Below are 12,128 nucleotides of genomic sequence, written 5' to 3'. Positions count from 1 at the left end.
ATTGATAATGGATGCCTTTTAAAAAGGCACCATGTAATGAGCCTAAAAGTTAGCTTTGGACAGATGAATTCCAGCCCAAGGCTGTTTGGAATTTACAGATATGCAAAAGGAACAGTACATACTTCTGCTCTAGTGTCTAGGATTAGATGCAAGCATTGGGTTTCAAAGGTTTTTCTTGACAAACCTTGATAAAGGGCCAAGGTCCATGCTGCAGGACATCAAGGTTGAAAGGTATATGGGTTAGATTTTATGAGTGGTTGTAAAATCTAGCCGCATAAGAGATGAAATAAATCAGGAAGCAGTGGTGCTGCCGGGCTTGAATTTGAAAAAAAACAATAGATTCAAGAGCAATGGGAAGCACCTCCACTTCAACAGCCGTCACACGGGGAGCTCAACTGTTACTGTTAGAATTCAATCTACATTTACCACAGTTAAAATATTTGCAGCTGCACAATATCACAAGATTGGAATTGCTGTATTAATTTAATATCACACATGTCATCATCATCATCATCATCATAGGCAGTTCCTCGAAATCGAGGAAGGCTTGCTTCCACTCTAAAAGTGAGTTCTCAGGTGACTGAACAGTCCAATACGGGGATTACAGTCTCTGTCGGAGATGGGACAGACAGTCATTGGAGGAAAGGGTGGGTGGGGAGTCTGGTTTGCCACACGTTTCTACCGCTGCCTGCGCTTGTTTTCTGCATGCTCTCGGCAACGAGACTCAAGGTGCTCAGAGCCCTCCCGGATGCTCTTCCTCCACTTAGAGCGGTCTTTGGCCAGGGACTCCCAAGTGTCGGTGGGGATGTTGCACTTTATCAAGGAGGCTTTAAGGGTGTCCTTGAAATATTTCCTCTGCCCACCTGGGGCTCGCTTGCCATGTAGGAGTTCCGAGTAGAGCGCTTGCTTTGGGATTCTCATGTCAGGCATGCAAACAATGTGGCCCACCCAACGGTACTGGTCGAGTGTGGTCAGTGCTTCAATGCTAAGGATGCTGGCCTGACCAACAACACTGACGTTGGTGCGTCTGTCCTCCGAGGGGATTTGCAGGATCTTGCGGAGGTATCGCTGGTGGTATTTCTCCTGTATGGCTCAGAGACGTGGACCATATACAGTAGTATCAGATGTAGCACAAAACTATTAGCAGATTCTCTGTACACATATACTGTTCCATAGTCCAGAACATAACTGAGATGCTCTAGTCTAGAAAATCTAAATAGTATTCAAAAATAAAAAATACAAAATAAATTAAATGGCTTTTATTTCTGTCTGGCTCTTTGGCCTCAAAATCGCATCCAGCTTCCATGCTGAGGCAGAAATGACTGGAAAAGCTAGCAGAAGAGTGGGAATCTCCCCGAGGATCCTCAGGTGGATATCATCTGGCCCGGCTGCTGTATCTATTTTCAAGATCTTAATAATATGTTCGTCTATTATTAAAATCATTCAATTCTAACAGTCGAGCATCATCTTCAAGAGTGAAGACTGATGCAAAGTACTTGACCTATAAATTGTTCCTGAGGGGTACGGTAGCATAGTGGTTATGTTACTGGATTAATGATCCACAGACACGAGCAGTTCCGTCCATCTGTTCCACCTGTGTCCTCTAGGGAAGGAAATCTGCCGTCCTTTCCTGGTCTGGCTTATATGTGACTCCAGACCTACAGAAATGTGCTTGACTCTTAACTGCCCTCTGTGGGTCAAGAAGGTAGCTCACTACCATCCCCTAAAGGGCAAATAGAGATGGGCAATAAATGCCTTGCCAGTGACGCCCAGATTCTATGAACAAATAAAAAAAATGAATGTACCTCAACACTCTATTTGCTATCGATTCATGCAATTGCTCAGGTTGTGAGGAGGACACAAATAATCTACAAAGGGATGTAGATAAGCTCACTGAGTGGGCAAAAATTTGGCAGATGGACTCTAATGTAGTTGAATGTGAGGTTATCCACTTTGGTAGGAAAAATAAAAAAGCAAATTATTATTTGGGGAGGGCCAAGACCATAAACTTAGCGGCGCCTCCCTGGGTACATTGCTTAACTGCGAGCATGTATTACATCTGTGAACGCAGGACTCTAAGTCTGCATCGATACCAGGCCACCACACGTGGGATCTGGCTATCGCTTTCATCATTACGATGCCTGGGTGGGTACTGTGGAGGTCATTGATGAAGGTGTCTCTGCCCTTCTTGGGGACCACTACTCGATTGCCCCACAGAAGGCAGTCTGCCTCTATAGACATTCCATCTTTGCGCAGCGGAAGCGGCTTTATCGCTTCCTGCATTTCCACTGGGACACTGGACCAGCTCCCGTGAAGCACACAACTTTTGACTAGAGATAATAAGGGGTCCTGGCTTGTCCAGGTTTTGATCTGCCGGGCAGTGACAGGTGATTGCTCACTCTCAAATGCTTCCATAACCATGGCTAGATCTGCGGGCTGTGCCATTTCCACCCCCGTGGTGGGCAATGGCAGCCTACTGAGAGCATCGGCGCAGTTTTCTGTGCCTGGCCTGTGGCGATTGCGGACAACGTGAGCGCCCATCTCTGGATGCGGGCCGATGCGTTGGTATTTATCCCTTTACTCTCGGAGAAAAGGGATATAAGTGGCTTATGGTCAGTTTCTAATTCGAATTTTAGCCCAAACAGGTAGTGATGCATTTTCTTTACCCCATAGACACACACTAACGCTTCTTTCTAATCATGCTGTAGACTCTCTCAGCCTTAGACAGACTCCGGGATGCATAAGCAACTGGTTGCAGTTTCCCGAAATCATTAGCTTGTTGCGATACACACCCGACGCCATATGACGACGCATCACATGCTAGTACCAAACGCTTACATGGATCATACAACAAAAGCAATTTGTTTGAGCATAACAATTTTCTCGCTTTTACAAAGGCATTTTCTTGGCTTTTGCCCCAAACCCATTCACCCCCTTTTCATAGTAAGACATACAGTGGTTCTAACAGTGTGCTGAGACCTGGTAAGAAGTTACTAAAGTAGTTCAGGAGTCCCAGAAACGACCGCAGCTCCATCATGTTCTGTGGCCTCAGTGCGTTCTCGATTGCCTCCGTCTTCACGTTGGTGGGCCTGATGCCGTCCGCCGCAATACTCCTTCCCAGGAACTCCACTTCAGGCTCTAGGAAAACACATTTTGAGCGTTTTAACCTGAGCCCCAAGTGGTTGAGTCGACTAAGAACCTCCTCCAGGTTCTGCAGATGCTCGAGTGTGTTCCGACCTGTGACCAAGATGTCGTCCTGGAAGACCACGATGTGCGGGACCAACTTCAGTAAGCTTTCCATGTTTCTCTGAAATATCGCCGCCAATTGGATTCCAAACGGGCATCTGTTATAAACAAAAAGACCTTTGTGCGTGTTGATGCAGGTGAGGGCCTTCGATGATTCTTCCAGTTCCTGCGTCATGTAAGCTGAAGTCAGATCCAGCTTCGTGAACGTCTTTCCCCCCGCCAGCGTTGCAAAGAGTTCGTCGGCCTTTGGTAGTAGGTATTGGTCCTGCAGGGAGAAACGATTGATGGTTATTTTGTAATCGGCACAGATTCTGATGGTGCCGTATCCCTTGAGGACTGGGATGATAGGACTAGCCCACTCGTTGAAATCGATCGGGGAAATGATGCCCTCTCTTTGCAACCGATCTAGATGGATCTCTACCCTTTCTCACATCATGTACGGTACTGCTTTCGCCTTGTGATGGATGGGTCGCGCGCCCGGAATTAGGTGGATCTGCACTTTTGCTCCTTGGAATTTCCTGATATCTGGTTCGAACAGTGAAGGAACTTTGTTTAAGACCTGGGCACACGAATTGTCGTCAGCGGGCGATAGCACTCAGACGTCATCCCAGTTTCAGCGTATATTTCCCAGCCAGCTCCTGCCAAGCAGTGTGGGACCATCACCCGGTACCACCCAGAGTGGTAGCTTATGCACTGCTCCATCGTAGGAGACCTTTATGGTAGCACTGCCGATTACAGGAATCAGTTCTTTCGTGTAAGTTCTTAGTTTCGTGCCAACTGGAGTTAAGACGGGCCTTGAAGCCTTGTTGCACCACAACCTTTCGAAAGTCTTTTTGCCCATGATGGACTGGCTCGCGCTCGTGTCCAGCTCCATTGACACCAGGAGTCCATTTAGTTCAACATTTAGCATTATCGGAGGAAAATTCGTGGTGAATGTGTGCACCCTATGTACTTCTGCCTCCTGGATCTGAGGCTCTGGTTCGTTGTGATCCTCCGTGGATCTGTCCTCCTCTGCAACATGGTGGTTTGCAGGTTTAACAGGCTTTGCAGCTCGCCTGCACACTTGTTGGAGGTGTCCCATTGTTCCACAGCCCTTGCAAACGTAATCTTTGAATCGGCATGAATGGAAACGATGATCACCCCTGCAGCGCCAACTAGGGTTTATTGGCTTGCATTCATCACCCTTGATGGTGGACTCTGAGACACCTGTGGACGTGCAGCTGCAGGTATGTGTGACCTGCCCTGTACGTTACGATTTGAAAACAACATCACTTTGTTCACAGTACTTGTAGCAGCACTTGTGTGCTGAGAGATTTGCTTCGTATTGTCACTGGTGGTAATGAATGCCTGGGCTATCGCTATGGTCTTACTCAAGGTTGGGGTATCTACAGTCAAAAATTTGCAAAGTATGGTTTCGTGGCCAATGCCAAGTACAAAAAAGTCTCTGAGCATGTGCTCCAAATGTTCTTTGAATTCGCAATGTCCTGCAAGGCGTCTTAGCTCGGCGACATAACTCACCACTTCCTGGCCTTCAGACCTTTTGTAGGTGTAGAACCGGTACCTCGCCATCAGAACGCTTTCCTTCAGGTTCAAATGCTCTCTGACCAGTGTGCACAAACCGTCGTACGATTTCTCCGTGGGTTTCGCTGGAGTGAGCAGATTCTTCATGAGGCCCTACGTTGGTGCCCCACAGACGGTGAGGAGGATCGCCCTTCATTTGGCAGCGCTCTCTTCCCCATCTAGCTCATTGGCCACGAAGTATTGGTCGAGTCGCTCCACAAAAGTTTCCCAATCATTTCCCTCCGAGAATTTCTCCAGGATGCCCACTGTTCTCTGCATCTTTGGGTTCGCTATCTGTATCTCGTCGCCAGTTGTTATGTATGGAGAAGGAGTCAGACTGAACACTGTGAGCTCAAAGTAAAGTGTGACCTTAGTTTTTTATTGCAGGTCTCCAGAGTGCCTCACCAACCTGTGAAGCCTCCTTAAATACCTGTGCTCCCAGAGGGTTATGGGATCCCTTGGAACGCCAAGGGATGAGTCCTCTGGTGGCTGTACAGAGTAAATACAAGCATACATATATAACAAAGGGGTCACCCATTTAAAACAGAAATGAGGAGGTATTTCCTCTCTCAGTGGGTTGTGAATCTTTGGAATTCTCTACCGTAGAGAGCTGTGGAGGCTGGGTCTTTGAATATTTTTAAGGTGGAGATAGACAGATTTTTGAATGATAAGGGAGTCGAGAGTTATGGGGAGCGGGCGGGGAAGTGGAGTTGAAGCCAGGATCAGATCAGCTATGATCTTATTGAATGGCGGAGCAAGTTCGAGGGGCCAAATGGCCTACTCCTGCTCCTATTTCTTATGTTCTTATGTACCTTTAGAGGTAATAGGGGGCCAAAATTGCCCTCCGCCCGGAATGGGGTGGTCGCACCACCGTTGGCCATCCGTTACCACTGATATGATTGCGGTGGTAATAAGATCGAAATTGTCCTTTTTCTGGTCATAAACGGAGCGGAGTCTTAATTCCCGGTGGTAATGGCTGGTTTCAGTGGTGTTGCTGCGGTGTGGTGTTTGCATTGTGATGTTCCCCTCTTATCCATTTCATGCAAACCATTATGCTCACAATGCAGCTGCTCCCCGGCATTCTTAAAGGGCAGGTTTTACAGCTGAGTCTTGAGTTCATCTTGACCTTTTTTTGCACAGGCTGGCCGCTGCCCTGGAAGCTCAGAATGCTCGCATGCACTTTGTGCAACAAGGCACGGAGCCTCTGACTGCTTTCGTCTCTGATGGCTTCCAGAGTGTGGCTGCTATCATGCAGTGTCAGCTGGAGGCTAAGCGACATCTGACTGTTGCCATTGCGGCTGTGTCCACGACGGTCCACCGGGGGCCTATATGTTCCACCACACCCCACCAACCTGTGCTCCAGCTGCTTGGTGGGGGAGGTGGGGTGCTTCCCTGGGGAGTGGCTATGGCCCCTTGGACCAGGATGTTGCCTCTGCAGCTCACAGCAGCCCTGAGCCGATAGATGCCACTGTGCAATTGCTGCCAAGCATGGCTACCCCCCTAGCCACTTCTGACTGAAGGTGCACAGGAGAATGCAGCCCATTATTCAGCTGGCCCTTCCAGGGCCAGAGCTGGACGGGGACTTCCGAGAAGGATATCTGCAGCTTCCTCTACACACACACAGCCGCCTTCCCAAAGCCACGAGGCAGGCAAAGGGGAGACACTGCGGCGTACTGTAAGGATAGGTCAGCGTAAGCGGGGTAAGAAGGAGTTGGACAAGGTTATAATGGATAATGTAAGTGTTTTTGAGATCCATTGTTTGGGTTGTAATAAATCTTTATTTAGTGTTTGGAATTTGTGATCAGGTCCCTCATGACAGTGTGCGGTAATGATGTGTGAGAGGGTTGACAGGTTGGGCCATGGAAATAACCAGGTGCAGGCTCAAGTGGAATCTCAGTCTGCGCAGGCACTGATCATCACTCATAACAGTGTATACAAATTTTTGGCGGAAGACCCTTCTGTGATAGGCCCTCTCGCCCCCACTTCTGTCTGGTAGTCATGCTAAGAGAGTGGCTCATTGACTGCTTCCTGCTGCTGTTGTGCCTCCTTCAACTCTACAGGCTGGTGCTGCCCAGCATCTGGCTCCGCTGCAGGCTGCCTCCTGGGCTGCTCGCCAATTATCTGCTGGAGAGGGTCAGCGAACCTGACTCTCCTCCTTGGGGGAGGCCCTTGCTGAGGGGTTTTGTGTGCCAGATCTCTTGCTTGCTCTCTGTGGCTATCTCCCTGGCCCTCTCCATTATGCTCCGCAATGATGTCTGCGGCCCTTCCCCGCTGCCTCTGCATCCCTTGCCCCCGGCACCGCCTTCCTATCCGTGCCTCGGCGGCACACACAATGCGCAGGAGGCATTGGCCTGCAAGCACTGCCCCCATCTCAAGACCCTCCACAAGTGCAACCTCCTCGAAGTGGCCTCCCTCTTCTACAGCTGGAAGGCACCTCCAGCACTTGGCAAGCAGTGCACACTGAAGCCTTGCACTGCAAGTCCAACAACGTCAAAAAGTCGCCGGCATGAAATTCTGTGAAATCAACATACCTTTAAGAGGCTCCGGCGGTGTGCAACTGCAACGATGTAACACCGGAAAAAAAGTGACTCTTGGGACCGCCGAGCGGCCGCACGACTTTGGAATGGGAGTCTCGCTTCCTTTCTGGGACCTCGGCAGTGCACAGAATGATGACGCACTTAAGAGTGCTATCAATCAACTCCGCGGAAGTGAGGGGGAAGAGGTGCGGAGCTGTCGACCGCTTCAGGGGAATACTGATATTTGACGGGAGCTCGGCGGCCACTGGACTCCACAGCGTGGCCGCCGGGTTAAGGTGCAAACGGGCCTTCCTCAGAGGGGACATTTCTGCCCCTACATCTCTTCCTCCACCTTTTTTAATGCTTTTCCCTGAAGGGTGTATTGAAACAAGTATTGTTTCATGGGCTGGTAATTGGGTTTACACAGCACAGGTACATTTGGCTTCTCAGCAAATGCCACTGAAACTCTCATTCATGTTTTTCAGTTTGAATGTCAAACCTGAAGAGAACAAGTGAGGCTAACAGCATAGTTAAGCTAAGTGACAACCCACAATTATTTCCACAGTTAGCAGACACCATATTTTATGGGCCTTAATAGCAATTGTAAAAATAATTGGCTGGTTTGAGGTAGCAATATCATCATCATCATAGGCAGTCCCTCGAAATCGAGGCAGACTTGCTTCTACTCTAAAAGTCTGTTCTCAGATGACTGTACAGTCCAATGCAGGAATTACAGTTTCTGTAACAGGTGGGGCACACTGTGGTTGAAGGAAGGGGTGGGTGGGGAGTCTGGTTTGCCGCACACTCCTTCCGCTGTCTGCGCTTGATTTCTGCATGCTCTCGGCGATGAGACTCAAGGTGCTCAGCACCCTCCCGGATGCTCTTCCTCCACTTTGGGTGGTCTTGGGCCAGGGATTCCCAGGTGCCGGTGGGATGTTGCACTTTATCAAGGAGGCTTTGAGGGTGTCCTTGAAATGTTTCATCTGCCCACCTGGGGCTCGCTTGCCATGTAGGAGTTCGGAGTAGAGCGCTTGCTTATGGTCGACAGGGCAGTAGTGATACCTGTCCTATATGGCTCAGAGACGTGGACTATATACAGCAAATACCTCAAAGCGTTGGAAAGTACCACCAGCGCTGTCTCCACAAGATCCTGCAAATCCACTGGGAGGATAGATGCACCAACGTCAGTGTTCTCGCTCAGGCCAACATCCCCAGCATTGAAGCACTGGCCACACTCGACCAGCTCCGTTGGGCGGGCCACATCGTCCACATGCCCGACACGAGACTCCCTAAGCAAGGTAGCAATAATGATGAGGATATCAGGGCTCAACATTACTGAAGTGTAAATCGGACAGTAACTTCCAGCGACCGCTCATGTACAGTTCAACATGGTATTCAGGAAGTTGCTGTCCGAGTTGGCCTGCCACTTTCACAAGCTGCGCTATAATGGTATTTTGCCGAGAGTCTCGGGATTGAAACACATGGAAGGTTATGAAATTACAGTATTTAATAGATACCCACTAAACGCCCCAGTAATTGTTAGGGCTTGTCCCTTCCAGTATAAGTATGCTGAACTGACCCGACACGCAACATCGGGGGAGGCAATTGAGCCAATTATTGGCTTGGTTTAGAAGCCCTTAACTGTAATATTTTAATCACCTTTTAACTTTATCCATGGATTTCATGCTGCTCCTGGATCCCGTCTATTCATCTGAGATGGAGGTTGGGTAGCCATTGAAGCAGATGATTGGTGACAGAGTTAAAACTTGTATAAAAGCTCTCAATCAACATTTGCACACTTTCCAAACCCAGAGACTCTGTGACTTCTCCCCTTGGAAGACAGATTGTGCTTTATGCAGACTGCAAGTCTTTATAGCAAACTTTCCAGCCAGGCTCACCTCATTGTAGCAACCTCTCTCACTTTTGACAGAGTGCTTCTGTCGTCACACCTTCAACTGATATCTACTTCATCAGGATGGGAACCATTTACACTCTGTTACCTTGGCCCTCAGAATCTGACCAGAATCAGCCCCAACACCAGCATCACCAGGCATACCAGCAGCACCAACAGCATCAACCTTCTCCGCAATCAACTGATGCTGCATAGGACACAGGGCATCAGCCCCTGACCACTTTGATGCCTGGGATGCCAAGAATGGCCTCACCGTGGCCAGATTTACTTCACTTGACGGTGTATACCCTGGCTGCCACATGATGCGCCAGGTTGGCACCACCCTACACCAACACCATAAAGCATCCCTACAACATCCAAGCCATTACTTTCACACTCATCACCATTGCGGGAGGTACCATTATGTCTTTCCATTCACTGCAACTCACTAAGCCACTTCCAAAGGTGCATACACAGATCTAAGAACGCCAAGTGCTGAAAATAAAGGTTTCAATGTTTGACACCACATTAACAGAAACTTTACATGAACATTGGCTAAAATACCCAAGTGGCTACCCTTGTGTGTTGTTAGTTGGTGTGATTGGACTAGGATAAGGGTGAGAATGAGGGGTGACTTGTGAGATGGTTAAGTGATAATATAGAGGGATGGGTGGAGGTGCAAGGTAAGTTGGATGTGTAGGAATAAATAAGGGAAGGCAGAGTGATGGGGATGTGGCACAGCAGTATGAGGTTGAGTGTGACTTTGCAATAACATTTTGTGATCCATTGAGATCATTGAAAGGTTTGTGCCACTGCTGCCTGGTCCTCCTGATGACATCCCTGTTTGTGCCCTCCTGTGCAATGTGCAACCAGGCTGCATTGGTCTCCTGGTGAGGTCTTTTCCGCCCATGGGAAGGGAAGAGAGCCTTCCTGCATGCTATGACTCCCTCCATAAGCATATGAAGGGAGTCATGGGAGAGGCTGGGTGCAGCCCTGCACCTCTGTGCAGATTGTCAGTGTTTGCAGCACCTCAATGCTGTAGAATACTGACAGCACAACTGTCAAAGTAAATTTACGTGTGGTCCCTTTAAGAAAACTAGCTGATGACACATCACTGAATTACGTCATCAGAGCCGCTTCCTTCAATTGGATGGGAAACGCGCTGGGCGGGCTTAACAAGCCCAATCAACGTTAAATAATTTCTACACAATGGGCTGGAGCCAGCAGTGAGGTCGGGACCCTCCATTGACCCCGGCCGCAGCGGTCCCTGCATGTCTCAGTAAGGATTCTTCAATCTGATTGGTGAAGAAAGAAAGAAGGGTTTCTTTGATTGGTGAAGGAGATACACAGTTGCTTATCCTGTTCACACAGGCCCCAGATCCACTGCAGAAGGTGCCGAGCTACTTTGGCTCTCTAATCATAGCAAGTCTGTGGGCAAGTGTATGTGTAATGAATGGCTGGCGCATTCGTTTGCTGCTGACCACAAAGTCCGAGCCCTTGTAATATCAGTTTCCATGATCACAAAACATTGCCAAGCTATTTTAGCAGTATAAAACATTGATAATGTTTGTGAATGGTCTATGCACTGCTAAATATTGACTGCTAAAATATATGTTAAAAGTAGCACATCATTTTGATAGTATAATTGAAGCAAAAATATTCATACTCTGACTGAAGTATGAAATAATTGATGCAGTATATGGAATGAACTGCATGTTAGAATGATGTGCAGTGTATCCAGTTTGTTAATAACATAACTGTAGCCATTATAGAATCATGGAATGGTTACAGCACAGAAGGAGGCCATTCGGCCTGTCGAGCCCGTGCAGGCTCTCTGCAAGAGCACTTCAGCTAGTCCCACTCTCCCGCCCTTTTCCTATAGTCCTGCAAATCTTCTCCTTCAGGTATTTATCCAATTCCCTTTTGAAAGCCTCCACCACCCTTTCAGGCAGTGCATTCCAGATCCTAACCAATCGCTGTGTAAAATAGTTTTTCTCCATGTCGCCTTTGGTTCTTCTGCCTATCACCTTTAAACCCATGTCCTCTGGTTCTCGACCCTTCCGCCAATGGGAACAGTTTCTCTCTCTCTCTACTCTGTCCAAACCCCTCATGATTTTGAACACCTCTATCAAATCTCCTCTCAACCTTCTCTGCTCCAAGGAGAACAACCTCAGCTTCTTCAGTCTATCCACATAACTGAAGTCCCTCTTCCCTGGAACCATCCTTGTAAATCTTTTCTGCACCCTCTCTAAGACCTTCGCATCCTTTGTAAAGTGCAGTGTCCAGAATTGGAAACAATACTCCAGTTGAGGGCGGACCTGTCTTTTATAAAGATTCATCACAACTTCCTTGCTTTTGTACTCTATCAGGGAAAAATTGGGTGCCGACCCGTTTGGAGGCAGTAACACTCGCCAGGCGTAGAAGTCTCGCCTCTTGCGAGAAATTGGGGTTACCACCAAAAAGCTAAGGCCGAGAAATTCATTGCATTTACGCCTCCTGTTAGCATCCCCGGGGCACAAATGTGTTAGCGGCCTGGCGTGGCACTGACAACGACTCCCGCCATATTGGGCGGGAGTTGAGCAGCAGCGCTACAGCGTTGCGTCCCAATCTCCTGCACCCAGAGATCGTGACGTCATCGCCGGCGCATCACCCCATTAGTGCCCCAGACCCTAAATTGACATTCGCCCCCTGCAGCAGCGCCAGGTGAAAACACCGGCAGCCGCAGGAGGCGTGGATGCTAATGGAGCGATGATTAAAGGCGAGGTGGCTGAGACAAGTAAAAAAAATCTTACCTTTGTTTCGGCTGTTTTGATTCATTTTCTTCGCGAGGTCCTTCTCGCGACCGCTCAGCCTGGCACTCTGCTTGAGAGCCGGGCTGATCGTGCAGGTCCCCCACTCCCTAGGTGGTCCAGGTA

The 12,128-nt window shown here is 48.7% G+C and overlaps 1 protein-coding gene and 1 long non-coding RNA gene across 8 annotated transcripts in view; one reads left to right on the top strand and one right to left on the bottom strand.

Annotated features, from left to right (window-relative positions):
• LOC139263834 (uncharacterized) overlaps positions 1-7,446 on the bottom strand; it is a 58,559-nt gene extending 51,113 nt beyond the window's left edge. For both annotated transcript variants that reach the window (XR_011593221.1, XR_011593219.1), the window contains exon 1: positions 7,338-7,446. This is a non-coding gene — a long non-coding RNA (uncharacterized lncRNA). The remainder of the gene's footprint in view (positions 1-7,337) is intronic.
• Positions 1-12,128, top strand: part of pde8b (phosphodiesterase 8B) — a 496,872-nt gene that overhangs the window by 295,519 nt on the left and 189,225 nt on the right. The window lies entirely within an intron of this gene.

This window comes from Pristiophorus japonicus, chromosome 1 (assembly GCF_044704955.1).
Source record: "Pristiophorus japonicus isolate sPriJap1 chromosome 1, sPriJap1.hap1, whole genome shotgun sequence".
In the NCBI taxonomy this organism is placed as follows: domain Eukaryota; kingdom Metazoa; phylum Chordata; class Chondrichthyes; family Pristiophoridae; genus Pristiophorus; species Pristiophorus japonicus.
The sequence above is the reverse complement of the archived record's forward strand: the minus strand, read 5'-3'. Positions and strand labels throughout refer to the sequence as shown.